The 10,908-nt window shown below is 34.4% G+C and overlaps 1 pseudogene; it reads left to right on the top strand.

Annotated features, from left to right (window-relative positions):
* Positions 1 to 1,138: 1,138 nt before the first annotated feature.
* Positions 1,139 to 10,908, top strand: part of LOC107571957 (voltage-dependent L-type calcium channel subunit alpha-1F-like) — a 12,356-nt pseudogene continuing 2,586 nt past the window's right edge.

Below are 10,908 nucleotides of genomic sequence, written 5' to 3'. Positions count from 1 at the left end.
TATATTCATTTTACTGGCCATCTTTGCCAACTGTGTTGCCCTTGGTGTGTCCAAACCATTTCCTGAAGACGATTCCAATGCCACCAACCACAATCTAGTGAGTGTGCATTGCCAACATTACCATGATCTGCCACAGTGAGTGAAAACTGATCGCCTCAGCATCATGTTGCACCAGGTTAGGACACAGCGTTGTTATGGAAAGTACTCAAAGGTTTCTACATGAGCCCTGGCTGAACAACATGCCTGTAATAGATTTTTTTTAATGATCTATAATTGCATTAGGCTTGAAGTTTGACTGACAGCTCTGAATACCAAACCGGATAAGAGTATTGACCATCTGTTCTCTCACTATGGCCGCTCGCTCATTGCTCTTACATGTGATCTACTCTGTGACTGCAAATTTAATATAGACATGATTCCAACAAATCGTAATGCTTGTTGCTTTTAGATTGTGTTCGTGCTTCTGTTTCAATTTTTTGTCTGTTTTTTATTTTTCTCACACAACACCATCCGTCTGGATTTAAGTTATGCTCTATATAGAACTCTTTGCCCATATACTGACATTTCCACATCAGCCGTGGTGTTGCACTGATGTCTGTTGAGTCAGTAGTGTCTGCAGCGTATGGATGATTAGCTGGAATAATGTGTGGGATACCTAGAGCACCTTAAGCCTTTAGCTTTAGCTTTAGCTTAGTACTGAGTGGATCAAGAGGGCAGAAAGCTAATGAGCTCAGCAATGTGTGTTAAGGGAAAGCAGGTGAAAGGGAGAGTGAGTGTGGGTGTTTAGATCAAATTGCTTCTCAAGCATAATACAAAAGTTTGGGATCAGTAAGATTTTCAATGTTTTTTAAAGAAATTCTAATGCTCTAATCATTTATTTAATCATTTATTTGATCACAAATACAGAAAAAACTGTAATATTGTGAAATATTATTACAATTTAAAATAACTGTTTTCAATTTGAACATATTGTAAAGTATAATTTATTCCTGTGACACAAAGCTGAATTTTCAACATTATTACTCCAGTCTTAAGTGTCACATGATCCTTCATGTGATATATACACATGGTATATACTGTATGAATATATGTATATATACAGTGGGTACGGAAAGTATTCAGACCCCCTTAAATTTTTCCCAATGGAGGCATCACCAACTTTGACAACATCTTCTTTGCCATGCTGACTGTATTTCAGTGCATTACTATGGAGGGCTGGACTGATGTGCTCTACTGGGTATGGCCTGATCTCCATATTTCACTCTTTGTTTTTTAAGCTAGTTGCTAATGTTACACAAACAGGATCATTTATTGGAATTAAAATAGATGATTATTTGAGCTTCTTTCTGATTTATGCCATATTAAATCAGCTCAAAAATGTGCTAATTATACACATATATTATAAATATATATTTGAAAAATTTGCTAATTATGAATATATATTATAAATATATATCTATATACTGTTTCTATCTATCTATCTATCTATCTATCTATCTATCTATCTATCTATCTATCTGTGTGTGTGTGTGTGTGTGTGTGTGTGTGTGTGTGTGTGTGTGTGTGTGTGAGAGAGAGATTTTTGATATCATCAGACCAAAACACATTTTACATGCTTACATTGAATCGGGGGCTGCCAGAACACCAGTAAATGTTTACATCAGAAAATAATTTCAATTCATCCCTTCATTTTTTATTAAAAACAAAAATGTACAAAGCACTTAAAATTAAAGTAAGGGAGGCCAGTCAATAAATGTCAAAATTAATTAATAAATGTCAGACTGTCTTTAGCCTAAATATTATGACTAATGTGATACAATCTGTGTTGGTTTATTATATAATTTTTCTTAATAATAATATTTTAAATTACCATATTTTTCAGTTTTCATTTTAATTTTAGGATAAATTTATAGTAATTTTGTTATGTGCTCTTATCATTTTCATTAGTTTTTTTAGAATTCTATTTAGCTTTATTTTTATTTGTTTTATTTTTAATCATTTTAGTACCTCAACTTAAATTAATTTTCAGTTAGTTGCCAAGGCAACATTTCTAATTTCCACTTATTTGTTGATTGTCTTTTTTTAATGTTACATTCATATTTTTATTATACTCTCTTTTATGTAACAATAAAAGCACTACATAGAATTACTTCCTAACCTTGACTGTTTACAGTTAAATCCAACCTATGCCACTCAAAAAACACTTGACAGCATATAACATCTTTTTGTTTTTTTTTCTCGCATCTGCAATGTTTCTCTCAGATGAATGATTCCATTGGGTTTGAGCTGCCTTGGATTTATTTTGTGTCTCTGGTCATTTTTGGATCTTTCTTTGTCCTCAATCTTGTGTTGGGTGTGTTGAGCGGGTAAGTGACTCCAGCCCTGATCCCTTTTAAGCCTTTTAACTCATATATATGTTTTTTTAATAGTCTAGTGTAATATGGTAAATGGTTTTTATTGTTGACTGATGGTGAAAATGAAAAGCTATTAAGGGTAAGGGCGACTTGTGATATCATTTGTTGGGCGTTATTGTACATATTGAAATGCGTGTGTCTCTTTCACATCACAGTGAGTTCTCTAAAGAGAGAGAGAAGGCCGTGTGTCGCGGTGAGCTGCAGGAGGCCCAGGAGAAACAGCAGATGGAGGAGGACATGATCGGATACATGGACTGGCTCATTGAAGCAGAGGACATGGATGAGGATGGAAATAAACGTAATATAAGCTTTATTTAGCATTCCTTTTTACAGTATGATCACACACTCAAAACAGACAGTGACCGCATAAATTATAAATAAATACTTTTGCCCAATGAAGATGATAGAATGTCACATGATTGATGATAAAATGTCCACCCGTGTGAAAAAGCAGTACATTTTTGCATACTTTTAAAAAAGTATAAAGAAATAATATACTTTAAAAGAATATACTTAATGTTTTTTTAGACACTTAATTGCTTGTTAATTGCAATTACATGAAAATGTTTTATAGTTTAAAAGAATATTAAATGTAATTAGCTGACCCGGCAGGACTGGGCCCTTTATATGTAATTTCATAATTACTTCTATTGAAACTGTTAAATGTACTGACAAGCATTTAATGGTAAACTAAAATATACTTGTATGTCATTTCTATTGAACCTTTTTTAAATGTGTATTTAAAAAGTACAAAAAATTAGAAACATAATCAGGAAAGTGGACTCTCTTTAAGTATGATTACAGTTTTATAACATTTATATTATCTACAGTACTGTACTGTACTGTAATGTTTTTATCAGCTGTTTGGACTCTGATTCTAACGGCACCCATTCACTGCAGAGGATCCATTGGTGAGCAAGCGATGCAATGCTGCATTTCTCCTAATCTTTTCTCATGGTGAAACAAACTCATCTAGGATGGCCTGAGAGAGAATACATTTTCAGCAAATTTTCACTTTTGGGAGAACTATGCCTTTAACCTTTAAATGTGATGTATTTCAGAATATAACAGAATATTTAGCAGGAAATAATGTGGAGCAGAGTTAGATTTTTCAGTATTTGATTTGAAAAGGTAAAGGTTATCATATTTTGATGAATGAAAAATTATGGTTTTATATAATGTGCACTGATTGATCATGGATTATATGTCTGAGTATTTTTATATGATCTGTTGATTATAATTTATTTCAGTTATCCACATGTTGAATTTCTATGATCGTTCTTGCCATATTATTCTTTATATGTTTCTTGTTCTTTCATTTGTTTAGAATGATGGACGATTGGGAAGAGAACGAAGAGTTGAGAGCAATTGAAGGGCTTGAAGGTAAATTCTGTCCAGTCCAATTCTTTATATTCGCATTCATTATAAATATATGAGAATTAATTTAATTACTTTTTTTTTTAAATATTCATGTTCTTTAAAGGTATAGGCACTCTAATTAAAGTCGAACGTTTTCAACCCAAAGAAAAAATTGTACCTATTCCTGATGGAAGTTCCTTTTTCATCCTTGGAAAGAAAAACTGGTAGGTTAAAAAAAAATGGTACAAATGATAGTTACTAATAATGATCATTTTTCTTATCTCCGACCTCAAACTGACCATGCTAATATTCACAGTCTCAGAGTCGCCTGCCACAACCTTATTCATCATCAATACTTCACCAACTTCATCCTCATCTTCATCATATTCAGTAGTTTTTCATTGGCTGCTGAAGACCCAATCAAAACTCATTCTGTCAGGAATGTTGTAAGTTCATGCACCTCTAGAATAGAGGACTAGACCAGAGCGCTTGAGGGCCAGTCTGTGTGCAGATCTTTCAGTGTCCCTATTGTAGTGTCCCTAAAATATGTGAACAAAATTATTAGTATATAATTTTACAATTCTGAAAAACTGTAGTCAGGCACACTAACTGGCCCTGTAAAATTAGCATTTGATGGTCTTAAAACAGTGATAGATCCTGCTGGTTGTGTTCCTGTTGGATGGCTTTTCTCAACAGGACTGTGGTTCCCAAATCCCCAAACTCCATCCCTTGTGCATTATAGAGATTAAACTAGTCTTAAAGTACAATCTCTAGTTTGAAAAAAAGGCTAAAACCAGATATGTGGGTGAATCCTTTGAAGACCTTAATATTTCACCCCAGTCAATTATATTTTACATAAAGAAAATTCAGATTTTTTTTTACATTGTGAAATTATTTTCATGTAAGAACCAATTTAACATTCACATTTATTACTTTAATACGCAATCATTTCATTTTTAATATAACTGTAAATAATTTATTTAATTTTATAATTGTAATATTTATTCTTAAAATCAGCTAATATTATCACTAAGTATGTTTACAGTTTTTGAATTACAATTTAAATAATGTGTATTTTTCATCTTAATGGTTTTTTCTATTCAAACTATTTTATTTGGGGTGAAATATGACATGGACTCATGAGATTGACCAGGTGACATGAGATTGATGTCTTATGATAGATGCTGGGCTATGCTGATTACGTCTTTACCACCGTCTTCACTATTGAGATCATGTTGAAGGTAAACTGTTGATCCTCCTGCACAAAAAAAAAAGTCGCTTTTTATGCTTCAAACTGATTTTTATCTTTTTTACATGTCTAATAATGGGCAGGGGTATTATTGTTAACTAAAACTAAAAACTAAAATGATTAAATAACATTTTTGTACATTAAAATAAAGGTGAAATAAAATATAAATATTAGATGGAAATCATACACTAAACTAAAAGTAGAAATGTTGCATTGGCAACTAACTAAAATAAGTTTAGGTTGAAGCACAAAAAAAAAAGAGAAATAAAAACCAACAAAAAACTAAGCTTATTCAAAATAAAATATTACTAACTTTAGTAGCACAAAAATAATACTAAATTAAGGTAAATAAATAACCTTAAAAATAAGGTTTTGAGCTATGACAAGGGATTGGTCATGTGCAAAATCATCAGAGGTTTGTGAACATGGAGTTTAAGCTTTTGCTTCATTTTGAATGTGCACATTAATGAAAATGTGTGTCGTGTGTTGCTCAGATGACTGTGTATGGAGCTTTCCTTCATCAAGGTTCCTTCTGCAGAAACGCCTTCAACCTCCTGGACCTTCTGGTCGTCAGCGTGTCCCTCACCTCTTTCTTTTTGCAGTAAGTGTTCATCTATCACTCAGTTCAGTTATTCATTGATTCATTCACTTATTTGTTGTCATTTCTGTATTTAGTTCTAGTGCCATTTCTGTGGTGAAGATTCTTTTAGTATTGCGAGTGCTCAGGCCTCTTCGAGCCATCAACAGAGCAAAGGGACTCAAGGTACAAACTCACGATGCATTTTTCCATGCTAACATCCTGATATATCATCAGTCCTGATATATTGAAATGAAATTGATATTGTGATTAATGTGATTATCAAATGTGAACCAAGTCACTCAGTAATGTAGAAACACTGTATCATGAGCCACTCGCATGTAAAGGAAGGAACACGGTGCTGTGAATCTCTCTGAAACCAGCAGCACATTTATTTTATTATTTTATTTACTTGCCAAAAAAAACACCATAATAAAGATCAGACATTAGAAAATACATATTAATATTGTAATTTTACAGTTCTGCTATATTTATTTAAATAATTTTTTTTACAAATATATATATAAATGTATAGTATAATACTAATATAACAATGGATGAAATTTAAAAAAAATGTTTATTCAATAATAATCACAATAAAAATTGCACACATGCAAATGAACACACTGCCATACATGTCTCTAAACCCGCAGTGCATTTATTTATTTTCCAGAAAATAAAAAAAAAAGATAAAAGCTTGATGATTTGAAAATGAAGATGTTAAGATGTAAATATTCTAGTTTTACAGCTGTATTTAACACTAAGTTAGGGACCAATTCTCACTATTAACTAGTTGCTTATTAGCATGCCCATTACTAGCACACTGGCTGTTTATTAGTGTTACGGAGCTGACAAGGCATGAGACATGTGGATCCATGTGCAAGCTTTATTAAGCAGAGAGGTCGGAAACACAGGCGGGGTCGAGCAAGGGAAAACAGGTATATGGTGGGCAAGACACAAGAATAATCCTAGGGCTAGCGAAGGTCCATGAACGGCGAACAGAATCAAAAGGGGCAAGACTAAAGGGAGAAATCCAGGAAAACAGGCGAAGATCAAAAATTGAGAAAACAGACAAGGCAAGGCAAGGCAAGCTAAAACTAGGCTAGGCTAGGCTAGGCTAGCGAGGGCTCTGTAGTGTAGCTATCAAACGATAAGTGCTAAACAATACTCGGCAGAGGGAAGGGATCAGAGTGAGTGTTAAATAGTGAGTGAGTGATATGAAACAGCTTTGTGCAATCAGTGAAACAGCTGTGTGCAATCAGTGCTGTGTGCAATCAGTGCAATGAATGATGGGATATGTAGTCCGGGGTGATATGCAACAGTGTGTAGTGCGAGAGTCAATGAAAATGGAAAGGGTGACCTCTGATGGCTAGCAGACGGAAGTTCATGGACCGGATTCGTGACAATTAGTACTTAAGAACTACTTTTCTAATAAGCAGCAAATTAGAAGGAATTTGATAGTTATTTAATAGGACAAATTGGTCCCCAAACTAAAGTGTGACCCAGCTGTACTATATTTTTTAAACCATTTTTTATTTTACAGTTTAATAACAACATTACTCTATATTTCTTATTTTGTTTAATATTTCAATTTAAACTGGAACTGGAAGTGGATTTTTTAAAAACCTTTGTTTACTACAATTTGACCAGTTTTCCCAAATAGTTCAGGATGGTTCACATTTAAAACAAAGTCTCTAGAGTAAAAAGTCATTTTCAGGTTTTTAAAATTATTTTATAATTAAATGATTTTATTAATAAATAAGTAAAATTATTTTATATAAACTCATTTTACTCCCCTTGCACTGTATTTTATGTATAACCATTTTTATTTTTAACTGATTTAATTCCTTTTAAATCCATTTTTAAATAATTTTTACATTTCTTGTTTTATTGTTGTGATTATGTTTTTTTATGATAATTATTTTAATTCCTTTTACATGTGAAGCACTTTCAATTACCATTGTGTATGAAATGTGCTATATAAATAAATTTAGCCTTGCCTTGCCTAGGATGCCTACAAAATAACCTCATTCAATTTAGAGTGATTCTTTCTATGATTCTTATATTTTTCATATCACAGTGTATGTATAGCAGAAAACAAAATATTGCAATGTCATTTTTCCCCCTTTTTTCTGCAGCCCGAAATACCACAATGTTCATTATTTCCAGTTATGTTCATTCATTGTGTTGCTGTTTGTGTCTTCAGAGCGTGATTCAGTGTGTTTTTCGTGGCCATCCGCACTATTGGCAACATCCTCATCGTCACCACTCTCCTCCAGTTCATGTTCGCTTGTATCGGTGTGCAGCTTTTCAAGATGCCTGGAACTCTTTTGATGCGCTGATAGTGGTGGGCAGTTTGGTGGACATCATGATTGCAGAGTTCAGTGTATGTAACTATTATTATAAAACTATATCTGATCTATGAGAGATGCTTATGCATGTCCGAATCTAGTCAGTTTGAACTTTTGATGTGACAATGATCAGACTCATCTCAGACACACACTTATCAATTTCTATAATCTTCTGTTTCTTGCGCTCCTCTGTGAATTTGGACGGTCCTGTCACTCAGGGTGGAGGAAGCCATGGTGAGGTAAGAATATGCCACCTTATACATCAGCTAAATAAGTATACATTTCTTGGAAGGTTTAAAGCTATTGTTCATTAACATTACACACAATGCATACTAAATTGTAGTCAAAAGTCACAGCAAAACCTTATTTATGATCAGTAAGACTGCTGCTGATTTGCTTCCATAATTTGTATATAACACACACTGTAAAAAAATCTAAAGTTGAGAAAACTTAAAAGTTTAAGGCAACCAGTTTCAGGAGATTTTTGAGTTTTCTCAACTTTTTGTCATATAAACTGAATACAAGAAGTTGAGAAAACTCAAAAATGTCCTGCAGCTGCACCCCCAAATCAGAAAATCAGTGAAAATTGTAACTTTCCCTTTAGTAATTAAGACACTATGTTATGGTGTTGTTTATGCACGGTTATCTTGCAAATACAGTCATTCCAGCTTGACATGAATTTTACGGTGCTGTTATGGTGACATCTTATAGAACAATTTGCAGAAAGAATCTCTGGTCCTGGTTTATGTGGCAATAAATAAAAGTTTCTAGAACAGATGTTGCATTATGCATTGCTTCTTCCTGTCTCTCTGCTTACCTTTAGGCATTGCCATACGTCGGCCTGCTAATTGCCATGATCTTTTTCATCTATGGCGTGATTGGGATGCAGGTGAGTTCATCTTTATACATCTGTCTATGTTCATTCTCTCCTCACATAAGGAACATTCCTGATTGGGAAGTTTAAACTCTCTTTTCTGTTTTTTTTCCCCAGACATTTGGGAAGATAGCTATAGATGACAACACAGAGCTCAGTCGGAACAACAATTTCCAAACCTTTTTCATGGCTGTACTGCTGCTCTTCAGGTGAGCGTACACCAGCACCAGCCTTCTGGTTGATTTTTGAATTGAGGTTGGATAATGATCTGCTTTTGTCTGGTTAGTAAATGGTTTGAAGTAAAGGTATATTGCATGTTTTTTTGTTCTTCTTCAAACCCAGGTGTGCAACAGGTGAACAGTGGCAGCAGATTGCGGCACTGCCAGGACATCGATGTGACCCAGAGTCTGACTTTGAGCCGGGAGAGGAATATAGCTGCGGAAGCAACCTGGCATACCTCTATTTCATCAGTTCTTTGCACTCTGTGCCTTCCTGGTAAGAGATGAAAAACATTTTCTCACAAAAGTTTTGCAGTGCCCAGAGAAACATTGTGTTGCACTCACAAAACGTATGCAATTTCAAGTTTTGCATTTCCCTTTTGTGTTCCACTCACAGAAATGTTGGAGTTCTGTGCTTTTGCCAGAAAACTTTCAATAATCCATCTCTGAAAATAATGAACAATTTTGTTCGGTGATGAATTGATCCAATCTGTGTTTTCTCAGATCATTAACTTGTTCATCGCAGTCATCGTGGATAACTTTGAGTATCTGACCAGAGACTGGACTGTGCTGGGCACTCATCACCTCGATGAGTTTAAACGAGTCTGGTCAGATTACGACCCAGAGGCCACGTAAGTGAGAAGCAATATGCTCTGTGTCTGTTTTTATGAGAGCATAACCAAATACTAAATAATATAAATACTATTGAATGTTTTTGCATCAGGGGAAGGATTAAACATCTAGATGTAGTCACCATGTTGCACAGAATTCAGCCTCCGCTGGGCTTTGGGAAACTCTGTCCACATCGAGTAGCCTGTAGGGTAAGCGTGATTTGGATTTGTACAGTGACTGGCTGACAATGAAATAGGTGAAAAAACTGTACACTAGCATTTAAGAAGAGCTCAAGCTATACACTACTGTTCAAACATGTTTGAATAGCATTTATCTGAAATAAGCTTTTGTAACATTATAAATGTCTTTACTGTCACTTCCGATCAATTTAATGTTCTTGCTGGATGAAAGTATTAATAAAAGTATCAATATATCATAAAGACCTTCCAGAACACACTAACAGCTTCATTTCAACATGCTTCACACAGCAGTGTCCTTACAACCATTAATTACTACACCTTTGTTTCTCTCTTTCTCATTGGCAGAGACTGGTTGCTATGAATGTTCCTCTCCATCCTGATGGCACCGTGTCCTTTAATGCCACTCTGTTTGCTCTCGTCAGAACGTCACTCAAGATTAAAACAGACGGTTAAACTTCTATACACGCACACTGGCATATACACTGTTAAAGGGATAGTTCACCCAAAAATGAAAATTCTGTCATTAAGTATTCACCCTCATGTCGTTCCAAACCCGTAAGACCTTCGTTCATCTTCGAAACTCAAATTAAGATATTTTTGATGAAATCTGAGAGCTTCTACCATAATTTTACAAAGCTACAAGAATACTTTATTCAACAATTGTTCTCATCCGCTTCACCCTAGTGCCATTTTGGAGAGCATGCGTCGTGATACTCTCCAAAATGGTTGCTAGGGTGAAGCGGAGAAGAAGAATTGTTGAATAAATTTGTTATTTTTGTTTTCTTTGCACTCAAAAAGTATTCTCGTAGCTTTGTAAAATTATGGTTGAACCACTGATGTCACATGGACTATTTTAACAATGTCCTCCTTACTACGTTTATGGGCCTTGAAGGTAGTAGTTCCCTTGCTGTCAATGCAGGGTCAGAAAGCTCTCGGATTTCATCAAAAATATCTTAAGTTGTGTTCCGAAGATGAACAAAGGTCTTACAGGTTTCAAACAACATGAGGGTGAGTAATTAATGACAGAATTTTCATTTTTGGGTGAACTATCCCT

This window comes from Sinocyclocheilus grahami, unplaced genomic scaffold (assembly GCF_001515645.1).
Source record: "Sinocyclocheilus grahami isolate Dianchi unplaced genomic scaffold, SAMN03320097.WGS_v1.1 scaffold1674.1, whole genome shotgun sequence".
Lineage (NCBI taxonomy): Eukaryota > Metazoa > Chordata > Actinopteri > Cypriniformes > Cyprinidae > Sinocyclocheilus > Sinocyclocheilus grahami.
This window is presented reverse-complemented; position numbering and strand designations above follow the sequence as displayed.